Source organism: Atractosteus spatula, chromosome 7, assembly GCF_055471065.1.
Source record: "Atractosteus spatula isolate fAtrSpa1 chromosome 7, fAtrSpa1.hap1, whole genome shotgun sequence".
NCBI classification, from domain to species: domain Eukaryota; kingdom Metazoa; phylum Chordata; class Actinopteri; order Semionotiformes; family Lepisosteidae; genus Atractosteus; species Atractosteus spatula.
The window spans coordinates 53,619,761-53,639,151 of record NC_142712.1 but is presented as its reverse complement, the minus strand read 5'-3'; the positions used below and the strand labels follow the sequence as shown (position 1 = coordinate 53,639,151).

The 19,391-nt window shown below is 35.6% G+C and overlaps 1 protein-coding gene and 1 non-coding gene across 2 annotated transcripts in view; one reads left to right on the top strand and one right to left on the bottom strand.

Annotated features, from left to right (window-relative positions):
* Positions 1-19,391, bottom strand: part of peak1 (pseudopodium-enriched atypical kinase 1) — a 130,175-nt gene that overhangs the window by 32,033 nt on the left and 78,751 nt on the right. The gene's annotated exons all lie outside the window — the stretch shown is intronic.
* On the top strand, positions 19,092-19,173 carry trnal-caa (transfer RNA leucine (anticodon CAA)). Its single transcript has one exon. It is a non-coding gene; the product is annotated as a tRNA-Leu (tRNA).

Below are 19,391 nucleotides of genomic sequence, written 5' to 3'. Positions count from 1 at the left end.
TTCACATGAACCACATAAGCAGACACACTATATGGAAAAAAACAAATAACAGTTCTTAACCGGGTAAGTATTGTTTTAGAAACGAAAGCAATTTACAGTACATGAATATAGACTGTATCCTTAATTAACTCTTATCAAACAAGAAATGTTAACAAGCATTTTAGTTTTTTTATTTCAACCAGGTCAAAAAACGCATTACCAGCAGACATCCACTAGGTGACTCTACTGCAGCAGCTTAACTGAACTATTTTAATCAAACCTTTTCTGCTGACTGGCATTAAGTGGAGTTAATTACTATACAGAGCACACCTCATTTTCATTCATATTCAGCAGTGTTTGAGCCTTATGCTAAAAGGGAAAAAATTCCAAGAATTAACCAGCTATTTTTAGACTATTTTTGGACTGCTACTGTGATCATCATTACTGGTTGTAATCAGTTGGGCTTGTAACTCCTAGCTTGTGATTAATGGACTGACAAATTCACACACCATGTCTTTCAACTCAGGTTGCTGTGAGGCAGAAATCATTTAATAAGAAAAAAAGGAAATCAGCAGGGGAACAAATGCTTCAGTCATATGAAGGATTCAAAACCATTATACTCTGAAGGTCTTCCAGCAGAAATGTTTCTTTTAATCACAGTCTCACAGTCCATGTGACCTGTTTCAAAAAGAAAAATACAACTTGAACTGTGATTTTTTTCTGTTGTTAATTTTAGATTCTAGAATGCTTCAGTAAAATGCCACAAACACTATCAACTTCACAAATAATTATTAGGCTTGTAAGTATAAGTACAAGGCACTAGCTATTTAACAATTTAATTTAAAACAATGAATAATATTCAAAGAAACAGGCAGGCTTTGAAGCATTTTAAACTTTTTAGGTACTACTGTGATTTTTTATATTCACATCATCCTTTATATCATTAAAAATGTTTCCTAGTATGTTCTGTGTGCTTGTTAAAAACACTGTTGATATCCATCTTTAACTCTTACTTAAACCTTAGAATCGCTAAAATCAAACCACAGACCAAGATTTTTTTCTTAATATACTCCACTGGCTGTCAGTTGTAACTCACTGTGAGTCTGCAGCTATCAATATGTGAAAATGAACTCATATTTTTGTATTTTGCATCTTCTGACTACTACTAAGGCTTTTTGAGTATGCCGAGGTACAAAATAGAAAACATCTGAGCAACCAAATCCATCAACACCAGCTACAAAAACTTTTTAGAAGACTTAAGAGGTTTGAAGGCAGAGCATCTGACATCAAAGAATATCTGGAGTACAGCCTTATGCAGTGAACTCTAATTGCAGATGACATTCTGTATAACTGCAAATGAGCAAATATTTTAAATCGTCATGACAATAAATGTTCTCTTACAAATTCTGCATTTAACTTGCTACATCGGTTCCTTTTTTGATTCAGTAACCTTCACATTATTAAAGTGTTGATATTACTGTTGTGTGTGCAAAACTCCTTCCAAAACTAATGTTTCCTCAGAAAACAGTGCTCTCCTTTAATGATGTTTGAAGGCAGAATGTTTAAAAACAACAACCTCAATGTCAGTGTGGTTTGCATGGTTTTGGCAAGTGCTATGTACAGTACTTCACTCTCACTTGGCCAGATTACATGCATTGGCTGTACTGTGCAGCTAAGGATTCCATCTTCAGCTCCACTATTAAATGATGGTGGATACAACCTGCTCTCTTGATTCTCAAGAAAGTCAAACTTCATATGCATAATCTAAAATTTAGATTCATCAGTATATTTATTAAAATAATTAAGAAATTATATTAAATTGTGTTTATAGTGCTGTATATTCTTAGTAATTCTTAAGAAACCTGTCAGATCCTGGTACCTGTACAATTTTGAAATAATTCATTTTTTTCTGTATGCATGTTTGGAAGTGGATGAATTTGAGAAAACAACTACTGACAAACATAATAATGTCTTCACAATGTAAAAAACATTTTTTACATTGTTTTGGGACTTCTTTCATCCTGTGATGAAAATTTAATTTTGGTGGAAAATAGTGAATACATGTAGAATGGGAGTCAATGGAACATTTCCTCACAGAAAAAGTGTGTGCACATTTTGACATATTTTATGTCTTACATAACACAAATACCTGAAGATCCCCATGGAACATTGTGAAAAAATTAATGCTTTTTCAGGACTAAGGTAAGGATTAAGGTTTATAATATCTGACCTGTGGAACCTTGTCATTAAAAGTCTACTATTAGACCCAGTCTACAGCATACTGTTGTGGTATAGTTATGGGTCTCTGTTACAATGCAAGACCAGTTCATTTGGAACTGAAGGGCGATGGACTTTGGAACTCCTCAATTTTGATGAAAAATGCTACATAAATGTAAGCTCTTCCTTAAATGAGTGCTGCGGGTCTTCAACTACAGTATTGATATTAATTCATCTGTCGCATTACCATGAAGCATTTTTAGCAAGTTTGATAAAAGCTCTATGCACTCATTTGTTCACTGACAACGGTAGGAACAACAATTACCATTAAACAGAAACAGTTAGGAAAGGGTAGGAGAGGCTTTTTTCAAAGCTGTCAAAAGCACAGACGGAATAAAAATGGATTATGATCAGCAGTAATGATAAGCAGTAGTCTTTTTCTAACTAAAAGTGGATCATCATGATGATACAATGTACTGTAATATAATGTACTGTTGCTCAAACAGAAACGTATAACTCACAGACTTAAAATAACTTATTATTTAAGTTCTCTGTGCTCCTGTAATATAATTAGACTCCTTTTGAAAAAAAAATGGCATTACTGGCATTGTTTTATACCAGCTCAATGGTTCTCTTGTGTTTCTGTCTGTAATGTAAATATTAAGCTGTAATAAAGAGGAAATTAGTCTTTGCTTTAGTCATGCAGAAACCATTGTAAGGCGCCTACAATTAAGGTGCAAAGTTTACAGAAAGAATGTGTCATATCAAACAATGCAATGCTATAGACAGGGAGGAGGAGTCCTACTTCACAATGTCATTGGGGTCAAATCCTGTTTCAGGGCTACTTCACCAACTCCCTTAATTTCCATCTAGGCACAGCAGTGTGTGAATAACAAACTACGGTTATACTGAGCTTTGAGCTAATCACAGAAAATGTATCTTTTATTTCTGAGGAAAAGGAAACAAAGACAATCAGCAGGATTGTCTCTCAGGAAAACCTTTAGGTTTTCTTTAATTTTCCTTTTAGCCTGCTTTTCTTCTTTATAATAAGACAACAATTCTTAACTTCTCCACTAAGCACACTGATTTGAAACGTTTACAATACTGATGATCATTTTAAATTCAAAACATTTAGCTCATTAATTTCACAGACACCATTATTCCCAGTACATGGTCATGAACTTTTTAATACCCTTAAAACAGATCAAGTCTTTGTTTCATGAAATTTGGCCAAGCATCTTTCAAGCATTCATTGTTAATGCATTAATATAGCTGATTGTGATTATCCAGGAAAAAAGATTTTCATCAAAGTCTGTTCTTGGTGAAAACATAACCCTGCACCTAACATGCTGTCACTTCCATTCTCATCATCACAGAGCTACGACCCTCAACCTCACAACATCTGCATACTTTTATGTTCACAATAGCACTGACAGTGTCTTTTGAAAACATTTGCTAGAAAATATAAACACAGCTTCAGACTCCCTAAAACAATATATACTGTTGTACATACATCATTTCTGTCAGACTGACATAAATGGTCAAATAACTATCACAAGTTTTGTTGGCAAAAGAAACTCATCTTTATAACACTCGAAACACAAGGAAATTCCGTCCATTCTCCAGCTATACAATAATCTATTTTACGACCTGGCATGGAATTAATGACTGTTCTCAGGGTCTGTGGCCTACTTTGAATCTGGAAGGAATTGAGATTTTGTTTACACAGACCTTTCTGGGTCACCAAAATGGGAAAACTGCCATTTTCACAGTTTTCATAGATGCTGTAATACAGTGCCTGAAAACAGGAGACGATTTGAAAGAAGTCACAGCCAGAGTCAGTGAGTAGGCTACTAGAATGTTATCCAACTAAATGGACTTCAAAGTATATTAAGTATTTGCACTTAACAACATTTTCATTTCATTAATAAGCAGGAATATATAGAAGGTACACAAACAAATATAATACAAATACCATAAAGAAAAATACATTCTAATAAAATAATAAACAGACAAGAAGGATCCCTTTTTATTTATAAGTAATGCAATTGTGATTTCCACTGTATCAAATTTATCCACTTTCATATCCTAGTGGTCAACTTCGGATACCATCACAAAGTATAAAGTAGGCTTTCACGTCTATATGGAAGATACACAAATATAGTATAGGCATCATTTCTGACTCAAGCTGATACAGCAGTTCTGATCTTCACAGTGGAGCCTTTGAAACTTTATACACTAGATTTGACTAAAAGCACACATAAAATATCTGTCTAGCTGTGCTTATTATAATTAATTTTAAATGGGTTTGTTTTTATAATAATAATAAACTTTATTTTATATAGCGCCTTTAAAGGTGGCTTCTCAAAGCGCTTTACAGGATGACAATAACAATAAATAAGAAGAATACAACAATAAATAAGAAAAATACACAAGATAAGACACAATTACAATATACACTTACAACAATACAACAATAACAATAGAGGAGACCGGAGATGGTGGTACTAAGAAGAGCAGAGGGGTGAAGAATGGAACCAGTTTACCAGTTAATATTTTTGCATACATATTGTTTTTATTTCTATAAAAGTTCTCTGGGATGCCTAGGTTTGAGGTGTGCTCCATTAGAATAAAGTTTTATTATATTATTTCCTCAATAACCCCTGTGAATCAATCGTTCACACTCCATTTCACTTTTTCACCACTTCTAACAATATTCATAGTAATTTCCTCCAGCTATCTCTAGACTTACAACTTCCCTTTCATCTTAACACAAAGATTAAATGAATCCTCACAACTTCATATTTTATTCAGAACAGAGAACTCAAGATGAGCAGTGAGCTCATCTGATTGGCAACAGCTGAAAGACAATATGTTATCTGTGGATCTTGAATAAACTAGTTTATCAGAGATGACTATCAGGGTACAATTGTAATGACTAATTATGAACAGTAAGAGCCATGCACTGCTTTAACACTTGTGCTACTGGAAGAAGAGTGCACATCAGTGTGAAGTGATTACATTCACTCTGCATTAAGTTAACATGAACTTATCCCAAGCCTGAACATGACTAAATAAAATTGTTTGAAATTTCTACATTTAATGTAGGACTATGCAAAACTGAGCTGCGTAATGAGAATCTCCCAAGAAACAGAAGTCGTGCAACAAATAGCATAGATAACATACTTAAATGTCCTAGTAAAATTTTACAAACAATTCAACCACATTTTTTCTCTAAATGATATTAATTACAAAGACCAATATCTGTAATTTCAGACTCTGGCTATGTAACAGTCTGATACGTCAATGAAGATGAAAGGATCTTCCTCAAACGTATATAGAAATTATTGCTACCAGCAGTACTGGAAATCTCTGGCATGGTGGCAGGTTGGCACAGTGGTTAGCATTGCTGCCTAACAGTGCTGGACCCTGGGTTCAATTTCGGCCCTGGTGTGCTACCTGTCACGCCCAGTACACCTAGAGGGCGCTCTACTTTCCTCCTGTTCCTAGTTCCCTGTGATTATTCTTGTCTTTCTGGTGTGTCTTGTTGTGTAGCCTATTAATTTCCTGCTTTTCCTCTGCTACTCGCTCAGCACTGACGTTTAGATGTCCTGAAACCTGCCTAGCACCAGGTCGCCCCATGTCCGCTACCTGAGGGCATAGGTTTCTATACGGCATTTCCTGAACAGCTGAGCCCAGGCTAACCCCTGTCTCGCTGCTACGCATAGGGTCTTTTCACTCTTCTGTCATTCCACGGTTTGTCCTTTCCGACATCCGTGACACTACCTGCGTGAGGTTTTTATGTTCTCTCCATGTGTGTGTGGGTTTCCTCTGGGTGCTCTGGTTTCCTCCCACAATTCAAAAACATTCTGGCAGGTTAATTGACTTCTGGGAAATGTATCCTTGGTGGGAGTGTGTGGGTGTCTGTGACTGTGTTTGTGGCCTGTGATGGACTGGCATCTCGTTCAGGGTATATCCTGGCTTGCGCCCATTGGGCAGGATCTGGCTCCTCTGCGAACCAGAATTGGAATATTTGTAATTGAGTAAAGTTTTTTTTTCAGAAAAAAAAATACAATGATTTGTTTTGGGCTATGTACGCACTATGTATGAAATTGAGGGATTTCAGAGCAGGGAATTAGAAAACGTCTGCTGTGCTACTAATCTTTAATGATAATTCAATTTAATTCCTCCATTGTTATTTGAGGTGATGCACGTTGATAGTTAATTTCCCTGAAGAGATAAAACCCAACTATCACAATATGCTTGTGCCTGATCAAATTCTCAGTATTTGAATAAATGCTGCTTTGCTCTTAGATAAAAAGAGAAAAATAAAACTAAGGGTGTCTTCAAACAGCCATGTAACCAATAACATAGCACAACTGTATCCAGCAAACAAATAGAGACAATCTGCAACCACAGACTGACCGAGAAAAAAAAAGCTGCTTAGTTCAATATGCTCAAATTTACATCTAGATAATGTTTGAAATTTGTTACAACTTGCCATTATCACACTATAACATATGAAATAGTCACATGCCTCCAAAAAGCCAAACCCAGTTATCAAAAAGGTTTTTATTTTCTTCTGATTAGTCCAGAGGCAAGGTAAAGTTTCGAACATTACAAATTTATTTGATGGTTGACTGCAAGGGAAATTCAGAGTGGAGCTCAGTTTTGTTTCTACTCATTAGAGTGTTTATTACTTTGTTAGAATATTTATAATATCTGCTTAATACAGAATAAACTCACCGGAAGGCATGAAAGCAGCAAAATGAAAAATAAAATAAATAAGTAAAAAATAACATTCAGTAAAATTAAAAGAATATGGAATGATAAAATGCGGTATAGAAATGTTTAATGTATTAAACATTTTAGTTTTTTTAACAATAAAGGAATTAACAACATGCCACAAGCTAAGAAAGAAAGTAATATTTCAAATAATATTAGTAAGCAAGATAGAAGTCTTTTAGGCATTAGAAGAGTTTTAGATAAATCTCCAGAGCTAATTGTATTCTACTAATTGTAGGCAAAGAAAAAAGACATGTTATGTATAACTGTTGGCAAATCTATTTCAAGAGTGATTACAGATTAATAAGTCTTACACTGCCTGATATGGAAATGATAATGAGAACTAAATTAGAGAATCAGCTGTATGGCAATAGGATTCTAGGTGACAGCGAATATGGATTTAGAAAAGGTAAATCATTATAACTAGTTCAAGTAGGTAGCTGCGTTAGCATGCATAGGCTGCAAAGGAACAAGTAAAGGTTTATTCCATGCTGAAAAGAGAAGAAAAGAGACAACGTTTCCTTCTTCAGGTGTGAAAAGTAATTGGTATCCTGCCAATTACAACCGCTAATAAAGCATGGCTATCACCATAACTGGTTAAGCTTGTTTAACTTTGAGCATGCAGGAGTCATAATGAATACACTCAGAGCATATCATATTTAGATTCCCAGTGATGAAATTATGACATTATGATATTCCCTTGAAATAGGCATTTGTTTTCATTTGGAGCATGTACTGGGATAAAGAACTACTTGATAGAACTAATGAATAGAAAACAGAATGCAGATAATGGACGAAGGTTCAAAATGGTGTGATGTGTTCAGAGCAGTAACACAGGGATCTGTACTAAGAGTATTGCTCTACCTAATCTATATCAATGGTCTAGATTCTGGTATAGTTAGTAACCTAGTCATGTTCTCAAAATGATATCAAAACAAGAGGATCAGGAAACATTGTACCTGGATGGGAGACCTCCTGGGAAAAACTAAGGTTGCTTCTGGAAGAGATATTAGAGGGCCAGTAGGGGGGTGCTCACCCTGTGGTCTGTGTCGGTCCTAATGCCCCAGTATAGTGACAGGATCCAGGAACGCTAAACTGTAAAAAGGCACCGTCCTTCGGATGAGACGTAAAACCAAGGTCTGACTCTGTGTGGTCATTAAAAATCCCAGGGCATTTCTTGAAAAGAGTAGGGGTGTTACCCCAGTGTCATGGCCAACATTCCTATTGGCTACCAATCATGGCCTCCTAATAATCCCCATCTATGAACTGGCTTCATTACTCTGTTTTCCCCATTGATAGCTGGTGTATGGGGAGTCCCCATTACCTGTAAAGTCCGTTGAATGGAGTGTCCAGAAAAGTGCTATATAAGTGTATATAATAACAACAACAACAACAACAACAACATGTTTTCCTTAGAAAACACAAAGGAAATCCAAAATGATTCACCCGGAATCCAAGAGTAAGAATTCATTATTATTACTGTATGTTGTATTATCAAAATGTCGGTGATCACTTTCTAAAAAATATATTTTAGGGGACACCATGGATCACAAATGAAAGTGAATTTAAAATTAAAATGAAGAGCCATATCTTTACAGTTTGTTAAAGCCAATACTCTGTTTCTTTTAAGACATTGGATCTATTAGTATTAGCAGGAACATGTCCTAGAGGGGCTGAAAGGTAATAGATGACATAATATTAATATTTTCTTCTAAACATGTCTGAAATGTTATATTAAGGCATTCACACTATCAAGTAATCATTATGTTACCATACCAGTGTATATATTAGTATTACAGCATATCAAGATGTTCAATCGTTTCCTATTCCAATACTATACAATTTAATTTTGAGGGAGTAAAACTAAAATTTGATCTTGAAAAGAACGAGTATTGAAATTATAAGCTTCCAAATACTAGAACTGAATCTATTTAAATTAAAATTAAAATCAGAAAACCTTACACTCACAACCTAGAAAAAATACAACTCAGAGAAGAGTACAACACTAGGAACAACTGGCTTTCCCTGAAGAATGAATCAGCAGACCTACTGTAATTATCATAAGCCAATTATTACTGCTAATATTATAGGTCTTTTCATCTTGTTCCATGCTGAAGTCTTCGGCTCACAGCAGCTAACCTTGGCAAACGGATCAGATTCACCCACGCTGACTGCAAAGCCATGGAGTGCTGAGAGGAACAATGCAGTGTGTGTGAGTGACATTCGCCAACTCTTTCTCTCCCAGCACACTACCAGCTGCTGGTGTGCTCAGAGGAGGGACGATGGCAGATAAGGGCTTTCATCATATCACTTATGGGTTACTCCTAAAAGTAACCCAGGTGCACTGGGTTGTGCACTGACGTGTTTATACTGGGTTCATCTGCTGTCATACTTCAATGATTGAAAAGGTTGGGCTTGAAGAAGTTGATGATGAAGACTGGTTATAACAGAAGTGATTTTCCCCGACGGTGTCATTGTGTCCTTAGGTTTAAATATGCAAGCAGGTCGAAAGCAAGCAATCATCAAAATTCTGCTTTGAAAATGGATGACTTTCTTGATGTAGCTATTATTCCACTAATCCTTTTAATAAATAATATGTGAAGAGCTCTATCACCTTGCAGTTCACAGCTGGCAACCCATAAAAGCTAAGCAGGTGTGAGCCTGGCCAGTACTTGGAGGGAAGACATCCTAAGGAAAGCGTTTGAAAGAGCTGTTAGTGGGATCTGTGCAGATTTTAATACCCTAGTATAGTGATGGGGACACTATACTGTAGAGGAAAGGCGCCATCGTAAAACTGAGGTCCTGACTTTCTGTGGTCATTAAAAATCCCAGGGCGTTTCTCAAAAAGAGTAGGGGTGTTATGCCAGTGTCCTGTCTAGATTTTCCCCTGGCTTTTACCAAACAGTCTCCTAAAAATGGAGGTGTAAAGTGCTTTGAGTGGAGTGTCCAGAAAAACCCTACAGTACACACTGTTAGTGTAAAGAATTATTAATCATTATTATACAGTATATAACTGGGCTAGAATATTTCTAAAATCTCTAATTTTTAAGCAAATTATGTATTCTCTCAACGTCAACAATTAAGCTGACTTTTCTATTTTCCAATTATGCACATAAGCATCATTATTGAAGGTCCAAAATTAAATCACTGAATGTCAGTAGTGATTCAAGACTGACAATATCATAAACAGTGCAGGGGGAAAATTTGTATATCTGTGTTATGCGTGTGTGGCTGGGAGGGATAGTTTGGTTTTTGGATTGGCAGGGATTTCAGTATTTCAATTTTCATATTAAAAATTAAGACATTACCACATGCAGTCAAATGCTGTTTGCTTATAGTTTCCCAGCAAAGTACAACATGAATTAACTTCATGCTTCTTTGAAGTGTTCTGTTTAGCTCAAACCATGCCCAAATTCCTTTAGATGTCCATCATTTCTCCTACTAAAATCCTAGTCTGTGGAGAGACACAATAGTAGGGCTTGGTTTGTTCACCCAATCGCGTCTGTGTGGGCGCACTTTGGTTTGTGGGTAGACCGTGAACTGAGACAGAGTAATACCGTAGCAGTGGAAAGTCTCAACAAGAAAACTACATTTGGAAAACAGTTGGTGTTTCAAGGCACAGTCACAAAGCCTGGTTGGTGTAAGGCATGATTTAATTTACATTCTCTCATACAAGGACTAAGATAAATCTATCCCAATGTAAAATAAACAAGGGGTGTTTATAATTGTTGTAATTATACAAAATGAATACCAGAAATTAGCAGATTCTGTCTTTATTACATATTATATTCCTAGAATACAGACTGAAACAATATAAATTGTAAACACATGTAAAACTACATAGATAAGACTGAAAACCTGTGGAATCCATGTTCATTATTATCTGATTTTAGAATTATAGAAAAAAACATACAGAAAAAATACACTTCACGTAAGTGAGATTTTATTTCAGTTGAATTTAATGCTCCAAACAATATTCCATGTAGCAAGACAACCACTTCCCCCCTTATCTTTCCTCTATTGTACTTTTTGTGCTGATGCCTTAGCATTATATTTCTCAACTGACTACTGCAAAATCATTAAATGTATTCATTCATCAATTTCTGAGAGAACAATTATTTGTAACACATCTAAATCAACATAAAAGATTACATGAAATGAAGAAATGCTGAACTAATTGACTGTTGAGGACAGGAATATGTGCTATATGTACTGTATGCTTGTTTATCCTGCCAGTTACACAGAGCTGGCAAAATGCGAGTGGTATTAATGTTTGTGGTAACATACAGTACACTTATGATTTGTGTGAACAAGATCAGCATTACTGCTCAGAGGGATGGCAGCCCATTCTTGGCACAGAATCTTTCCACCAGAAAAGAAGAGTTCACTGGAGTGATTTTGCAAGAATTACTTTATCGTACATAATTCATTGGAATCAGGTCAAGTGAATTCCCAGGCCTTACTAGAACATGATGTCCTTACATATATTCTGCAGGTCAGTACAAACCTGTAAATCCATTGTGGATTTGCATGCATTAAATAGAATATAACATGGAAATCACGTGGTTAAAAGTAAATTGCCATTGACTTACTGTCACATTATCTGATACGTATTTTTACTGCATTTAACTGCATTTCAATTAATTTCTGTCGATTATAGTATAAAGTTATTTTAGTCATCGGCTTGAAAAACAAACCATCAGCATTTTTCCAGTTGTGTAACCGTTTGCCAACGTACCTCAAAAGCATGTCCTGGATAGTTAAGTGAAGCAATAACAAAAGTGGAAAAAGTACACTAGATAGTACTTTATACAATTATTCCACAGTGGTACATTAATCATAAGTAAAGAATCTATAAACTAGATTCTATAACAGTACAATATTGCAGGTTTTAATTACAGAAAAGTAATACATCATAGCAGACAAGACATTAACTTGGGTATATTACTGTTTGGAATCTGTAGTCACTCTACCATACTGACGTACAAAACTAGAAATGTTTACTCCTTTAAAGACACACTACCTGGCTGGTGGGAGTGAACTGTCTAGGCTTGACTGACTCTTATAGTTGATCTAATAGGCTGTAAATTAAAAAGAGTTCAAGTGAAGATCAAGCTGCCTTCTATTTTCACACTACAGAATTGATCAAAAGTATATGACCTGTCACTGCCTCACTGTAGTTTTTAGAGGTGTTAAAATATAGCTCTACATAAAAATCAATAAGAGGAGAAAAAAGTGTGAAAAAGTATGATAATAAAAACATTGAATTCTTGATCAAGTAATTATTGTGTACAGCTGGGTGGAAAAGTGTTTTCATGTTGTGTTTCTACAAAGGTCATAAGAGAAAGGTAAGTTAAAGTAAAAAGAGGTCTTGACTATTGTAGTCAAGAGTAATCACATGGTGAGTTACAAAAACATCAATATGCACTTGTGCAATGGTTTAAAGACATAATTGAGAGTTGACTTGAGTACAGTTCTGGAGTTGCAAGTCTTAAATTTCTAGCATAATCAACATCTGATCCTTGTCAGTGTGCTCAATTACCAGACACACATGAACAAGAAAAGCTTATAAAGGTGCATATTTCCATCATTCATTGTGTGAAATGACACCTTTATGAAAAGGGTTAAAGAAAGAACACTCTTGTTTACTGATTACAAACTGTTCTTCCAAGAACAGTACTAAAACGTTTTCATGGTCGGTGCTCCACAAATGCTTGTCATGTTTCTAGAGTAAAATGAAAAACAACATTACAAGATTTCCATCCCACAGCCCATAGAATCCCAATCTGCTTTATAATTAAAGTCTTTCCTACAGCTCTGTACAAACCTTGTTAAACCAGAGAGAGCAAAACCATTTTAAGTCTAATGCATCAGTTCATTGGTTTCATTATGTTAACGGTGGCTGTTACACTGTTACTTTAGCCATGAAGATGAATGCAAATGTATGGCGACTCAATAGAACAGACTGCAATCCTCTGAACTGCAGTTTAGTGTCATTCATTTTTAATATCTTGCAAATACTCATTAAGTTCCAGGGTACACGCTGACATAAATAAATCCCCTTTATCAAAATTCCTGTTCCTTTTATGTTCATGTTCATATTTTAATGAATAAAATAAGGCTACATATTACCGTTCTCTCATCAAAATACACTATCATTCTTCAGCTCCAATCTGGTTTATTAAGATGGAAAACTCTTGGAAACCAACTGTTTAACATATATTCACTGAAATCAAAAGCTTCTAATAAAAGTCTCTTATGAAAAGAGCATCCTGTTCTTTTAGTTACCGCAACAGCTTCCAGAACTACTAGAAACCTGCAGAACCTTGCAGTGCAATTGAGGCCTTCTTAATTAATGTAATTTGTGGTATTGGATTTTTGTCAAACAGGTTTTTCCTCTCGTATTAAATACATTCAGAGTTTCTCTTGCTCTATATGGTTAAACTGAAATGTGCCTTGCTAATTAAATTGCTCCTGAAAAGATCTGTCGGTGCCAATTACCAAGAAGTGTACGGGGGAGCAAACTGAAGATACACCATGCCTTTGTGCTTTTTTGTAAAATATTAATGTGCCACACTGATGACATTTCTTCTCATCTGGCTTCAAAAGTCTTTTTTTGCAAACTTTGTCAATTCTTAGAAAGGTAGCATGATAAAAAAAACAAGATGTTACAAAATCAAACAAAAAATCTATTATGGAAATTGTATATTCAAAACATGGGAAATAGTACACAGCAGGAATAACAGTAGGAAATGATTAAGCTCTCATTTAAATGTGATGCACTGTATACATTTTATGAAGGACATATAAATACAATATACCATTCACAACAATTTATAAGTTTTGATGTTCAGCTTTCATTAATTTGAAAAACTGCCTTTCTTTTTCATCATATAAAACAAATCTTAAGCTGTTTGATTGAATCTGATTATGTTGTTGAATGCTGAAATGTTAAATTACTGAAAGAGGTGGCACTTCCACACTTCATATCTTATAATTCTTAAAGAAGGCAGGGGAAATTTTCCTGCATGCCTTTTCTTAAGCTTTGATTCCAACAAGTAAGAATAATATGACAGTTAGATGTTTGTCTTTTTAATGTAACAATACTGCAGCAGATAAGTACATTTCTAATGCCAAAAACTTCTACAGTTTTATTACTTATTATAAATGATTCCTCTGAACAGCAAATGCACAATAAAACACATGGGAAGCACTGTCTCAGTGTATGTCCTGATCTAACTTAAAGCCGTGAGTGGCATTTCATTACAGGAGATGAGGAAATAACTCCAGTTATGCCAAATTAACAAAGCTCTTATCTAAGCAACACAAATCCACTAATCAAGGCAAACTAGGAAATTGCTATCCAATGAGACCCAAGAGTGCAAAAGAAAGTCCAGTGAAGGTAGTGATGCCCCAGGACATCATAAAACAAGAATCTTCTTCAGAGGATCTGAACTACTACTGATTTAATTTGTTCATTTGCCTAACTTAGTCTTTGATTAAATGTTTAAATGTCCTGCTAAGGAGAAGTACTGTATAATAAATGTAGCTGGAATAAAAAAAATGGAAGGAAGGGAATGCAAACAGATGGGCTTTTCAAGAAACAATATGAAACAGGATGAGCAACATTTTGATCATTTTTAATTTTTTTTGCCTTAGCCTTGCACCAGAAGCATTTAGATTTTGTTTCGCAAAACACCCATAGTCCATCTAACTCTATCAGAACCTTTTACAGAAACAATATTAGGTTGTCCTTAAATTTGCCTGATTTCTAACATAAAATCCCACATAATCTTTCAATTGTGTCTGACAGAGTCCTTGAACGTGGATGTGCACAAAAACAATGCAGTTCACCACACATTACAGTTACATTACAACATTTTAAATGTTGCATCTGTCTACATGTAACTCATTTTCTTCATCCACCTACATTAACTGTAGGTGGTTGGTAGAATGTCTTAACAAAAATCAAAGCAGCCATTTTAATGAAAGAAGGGTCACACAGGAAAGCCGCAGTCAGGAACATGAAAAAAAATGTTACACGTCAAAGCTCTGACTTCCTTCCAAGGCTGATAATTATATAGTAACATCTACTGCACAGCTCTTGTCATAATACCTCAAAGTTATCTGATAAATCTAACACCCTCCTGGTGAATAATCACTTGCCTCTAGGACATGTCCAATCACATTAAGCCACCAATCTGTACGCCTACTGTGTGTTCATTCAGAGGCTTAACACAGCAATGTTAACGTTCAAATGTACGTTTGGAAACTAATGTGAAATTCAACCATTTAAACAACAGCATTATTATTCACTTTTATGTCATGATTTTTGAAAAACCTATAAAATATTAATCTTAAGTTTTGGTTCATATGAAAGTGACAGTTTTGTAAATGTCATTTGGGAGTATATTTAAGAATCAATATCTTCTTCTTGAGATTTATTTAAGAGACTACCATAAGAGATCCTCACAGAGATTATATTAAGGCTGCTGAGCTATGAAGTCAGTGCAGTGCTTGGGACATTCTCAACCTTCTGTTCAAACTTCTGTGCAGCTCTTGTAGTCTCTGTGAAACTGACTCCATGACATTAACCTGTATACCTTTATACCATTTCTGATCCAGATATGTAACCGCTGAGGAGTGATTTTCAAATGTAATTGAGGATCATATGCTTTGTTAATGTTATCATTGTCTATCTCAAGATATAGAAAGGCCTTTACACTATTGTAGATTTTGGATAAATTCAAAAAACAATTAATGTTTTATTCATTTTTCCTCTTTCGGGTGTAAACTACATGCGGTTGGAAACCCTTAGCTTCCAAAAAAAATACCATGAAATATTCAATATGAGGTCATGCTAGTGCAAGCTTGAGCATAACCTGCATTAATAACTGTGAACCTATTATTATCCCATTGATAATACTCGCACTACTAAATGTGAAATAATCCACTAGGTTGAAACTAAGAGTATATTTACCATGGGCGTATCCTAAATATTTTTTGAGTGAAGAGCCAAGTTTTGGTCTATAGTTTCCATGAACATTTTTGTCCAATCTGTATGTTACCTTTTCAATTCACCAACCTGTGGGTGCAACGTCAATACTAAGTAAGAAATTAATTATCCTAGCAAATGTCTTATGAATGACATCCCTTATTTTCTTAAATACAACAGAGAAAAGATCATCTGGCCGTGACAATCTATTAGTTTTGAGCCCTCCTAGCCCCTGAAATGCCCCAATGTCAATTATGCTAAAATTGCTTTATATTGATGGAGGTCAAAATCGGGGCTTCTATTGTAAACTTTGTGTGAAATAATAATTTGGCATGCTTGCCATTTCCTTTCATTGTCTTTTACTATAACCTTGTAATATAATTCTGCTTTTATATGTGTTTTGATGTCGGTATTAGTGAAACAACTGAATGTGACAATTTCACAATAAAGGATGGATTGGAAAGCTAATCACAAATAAAATATATAAACTACATATAGCCTAGTAACATGTACAACCATCATTTTAGGTAATTATTCTGAACTACGACTTAGAGTCAGCTATTAAGGTTGCATGTAATAAAAAACAAATATGACTCCCTTGGTTAACATTCTACTAAATTAAGGATGCCAAATCAGTCTTTCCCTTAATGAATGTAATTGAATAATTACTGTATTCCCAGTGATAGTTACAGTGATTAACAATATTCAAGAATAACACTTTATCTATCCTGAGATTTGCTTTTCAAAGATAATACGCATTTCATAGTTGAATATTTTTAGTTATAATATAGCATTTTAAATAATGAAAGACAACTCTTTCCTTAGGAAAATCCAGTTTCTTTACACATTAAATGGGTCCATTTAAGCTTGTTATTTTGCTTACTAAGTTTTTATGGAAGTTTCTCACAGGTGTTTTTGATTTGACTAATAAGAAGTGTACATTTGCTAAAGATCTTGTTTCCAACACGATAATTTGAGAAAAAAAGCCACAACAAACTACTTGGTTTCTCAAAGCAATATACAATACTATATAAACTGTCAACGGACAATTTTAAAGCTATAATAGTAAGATGGCCATTTGTTTATTTTTCCTTCTATCAATAAACACAGAAATCTTCATCAGCATGGTGAAAAACATTTTAAGCTTAACCAAAAACATTAACTGTCACCTTGTCTTCAGAAATAATGTCAGTGATGGGCTATTCCATGTTTACTGAAGTCTGTGCTAACTACAGAGACTATCAAATTTGCTTTTCAAAGCTGATTCATGTTTGTTGAGCCAATGGTACTTTCTTGGAAAAGCATGAAAAATGTGACTGTTTATATGGCAAAACCAAGCAGGGGCTAAGTAAATCCAGGTGAGGGAGAGAAAGTCTTTTATAAGAAAATGCAGTGACTGCCAAACAGACAGAATAGTTAGACCCAAGAAAACAGGACCACGTGGGCTGATAAACTGATATCCAATGATCTTTTAATCCTAAAAGAACATAAACTCTCCTCATACATTCCAATGTGTTAGTAGCATTCTTCATGCATTAGGCTATATCTAAAAGCCATGTCCAATAGAAAGTTTTATGAAACCACATCAGGAGCAAAGATCATTTTTCTGCCAAATAATATTGTATCAGTTACTGTAAGTACTGCAATTCGAGATACAGTGTGTAAAAATTCTTCAGCACAGTTGATCAGTACTCTAAGCTTTATTCTTCCCAATATATGTTTGCATCGTGTCTCTTGTACAAGTATTATCAGAACATAATGACACATGCAGTGCAGTCTGTAAGTATTTGGACAGTGACACAATTTTTGTTGTTTTGGCTCTTTACTCCAGCACACTGGATTTGAAATGAAACAATGACTATGAGGTTAAAGCGCAGAATGTCAGCTTTAATTCGAGGGTATTTACATCTATATTGGGTGAACCATATAGGAATCACAGCCCTTTTAATTGGACACATTAACATAATCTTAAATTAGAGACATAGCCAAAACATTAGGTGAGTCAAAATCAACTGTTTGGTACATTGTTAAGAAGCAAGAACGCACTGGTGAGCTTAACAATAGCAAACAACCTGGCAGACCACGGAAGACCACAGTATTGGATGACCGAAGAATACTTTCAATCGTGAAGAAAAACCCCTTTTCGACTGCTGAAAAGATCAGGAACACTCTCCAGGATGCAGGCATAGATGTATCAAAGACTATCTTAAAGAGAAGAATACACCAGCATAATCTCAGAGGGTTCACCACAAGATGCAATCCACTGATAAGAAAGGCCAGGTTACAGTTTGCTAAAGTACATAAAAAAGCCTCTAGAGTTCCAGGACAAAGTCTTATGGACAGATGAGATGAAGATTAACCTTACCAGAGTGATGGAAAGAGAAAAGTATGGAGAAAAAATGGAACTGCTCATGATCCAAAGCATACCACCTACTCTGTGAAACATGGTGAAGGTAGTGTCATGGCTTGGGCTTGGGAACTGGCTCACTTGTCTTTATTGATGATGTGACTGCAGACGGCAGCAGAAGCATGAATTCTGAAGTGTACAGAAGCATCTTATCTGCTCAGATCCAAGTAAATGCTTCAAAACTCATTGGACAGCGCTTCACCTTGCAGCAAGACAATGACCACAAACATACTGCTAAAGCAACTATACAGTTTTTTAGGGCCAAAAAGTGGAATGCTTTTGACTGGCCAAGTCAATCACCCGACCTGAATTCCATTGAGCATGCATTTCACTTACTGAAGATAAGACTGAAAGCAAAAAGCACCTGAAACAAGCAGGTACTGAAAATGGGCTGAATTACAGGCCTGGCAGAGCATCACCAGGAAAGATACCCAATGTCTGGTGGTGTCTATGGGTCACAGACTTCAGGCAGTCATCAACTGCAAAGGATTTGCAAACATGCCAAATTTTATTTAAGATTATGTTAATGTGTCCAATTAAAAGGGCTGTGATTCCTAAATGGTTCTCCCAATATAGATGTAAATACCCTCAAATTAAAGCTGGCATTCCACACTTTAAACTCACAGTCATTGTTTTATTTCAAATCTAATCTGCTGGAGTACAAAGCCAAAACAGGAAAAATTGTGTCACTGTCCAAATACAAATAGTGTAGTTGTGGCCGAGTGGTTAAGGCGATGGACTCAAACTTAATTGGGGTTTTCCCGCACAAGTTCGAATCCTGTCGACTATGAGGAGATTAGGGCTGTTGGATCAGCTCGGGCAGAGCGGTGGCTCTGTGGCTAAGGATATGAGCCTGTGGCTAGAAGTTTGCCGGTTCAAATCCTATGGCTGGCAGAGGAATCCTACTCGTTTGGGCGGCCCCTGAGCAAGGCCCTTAACCCCAGCTGCTCCAGGGGCGCTGTACAATGGTTGACCCTGCGCTCTGACTTCTCCCCCTGTCTGTGTGTC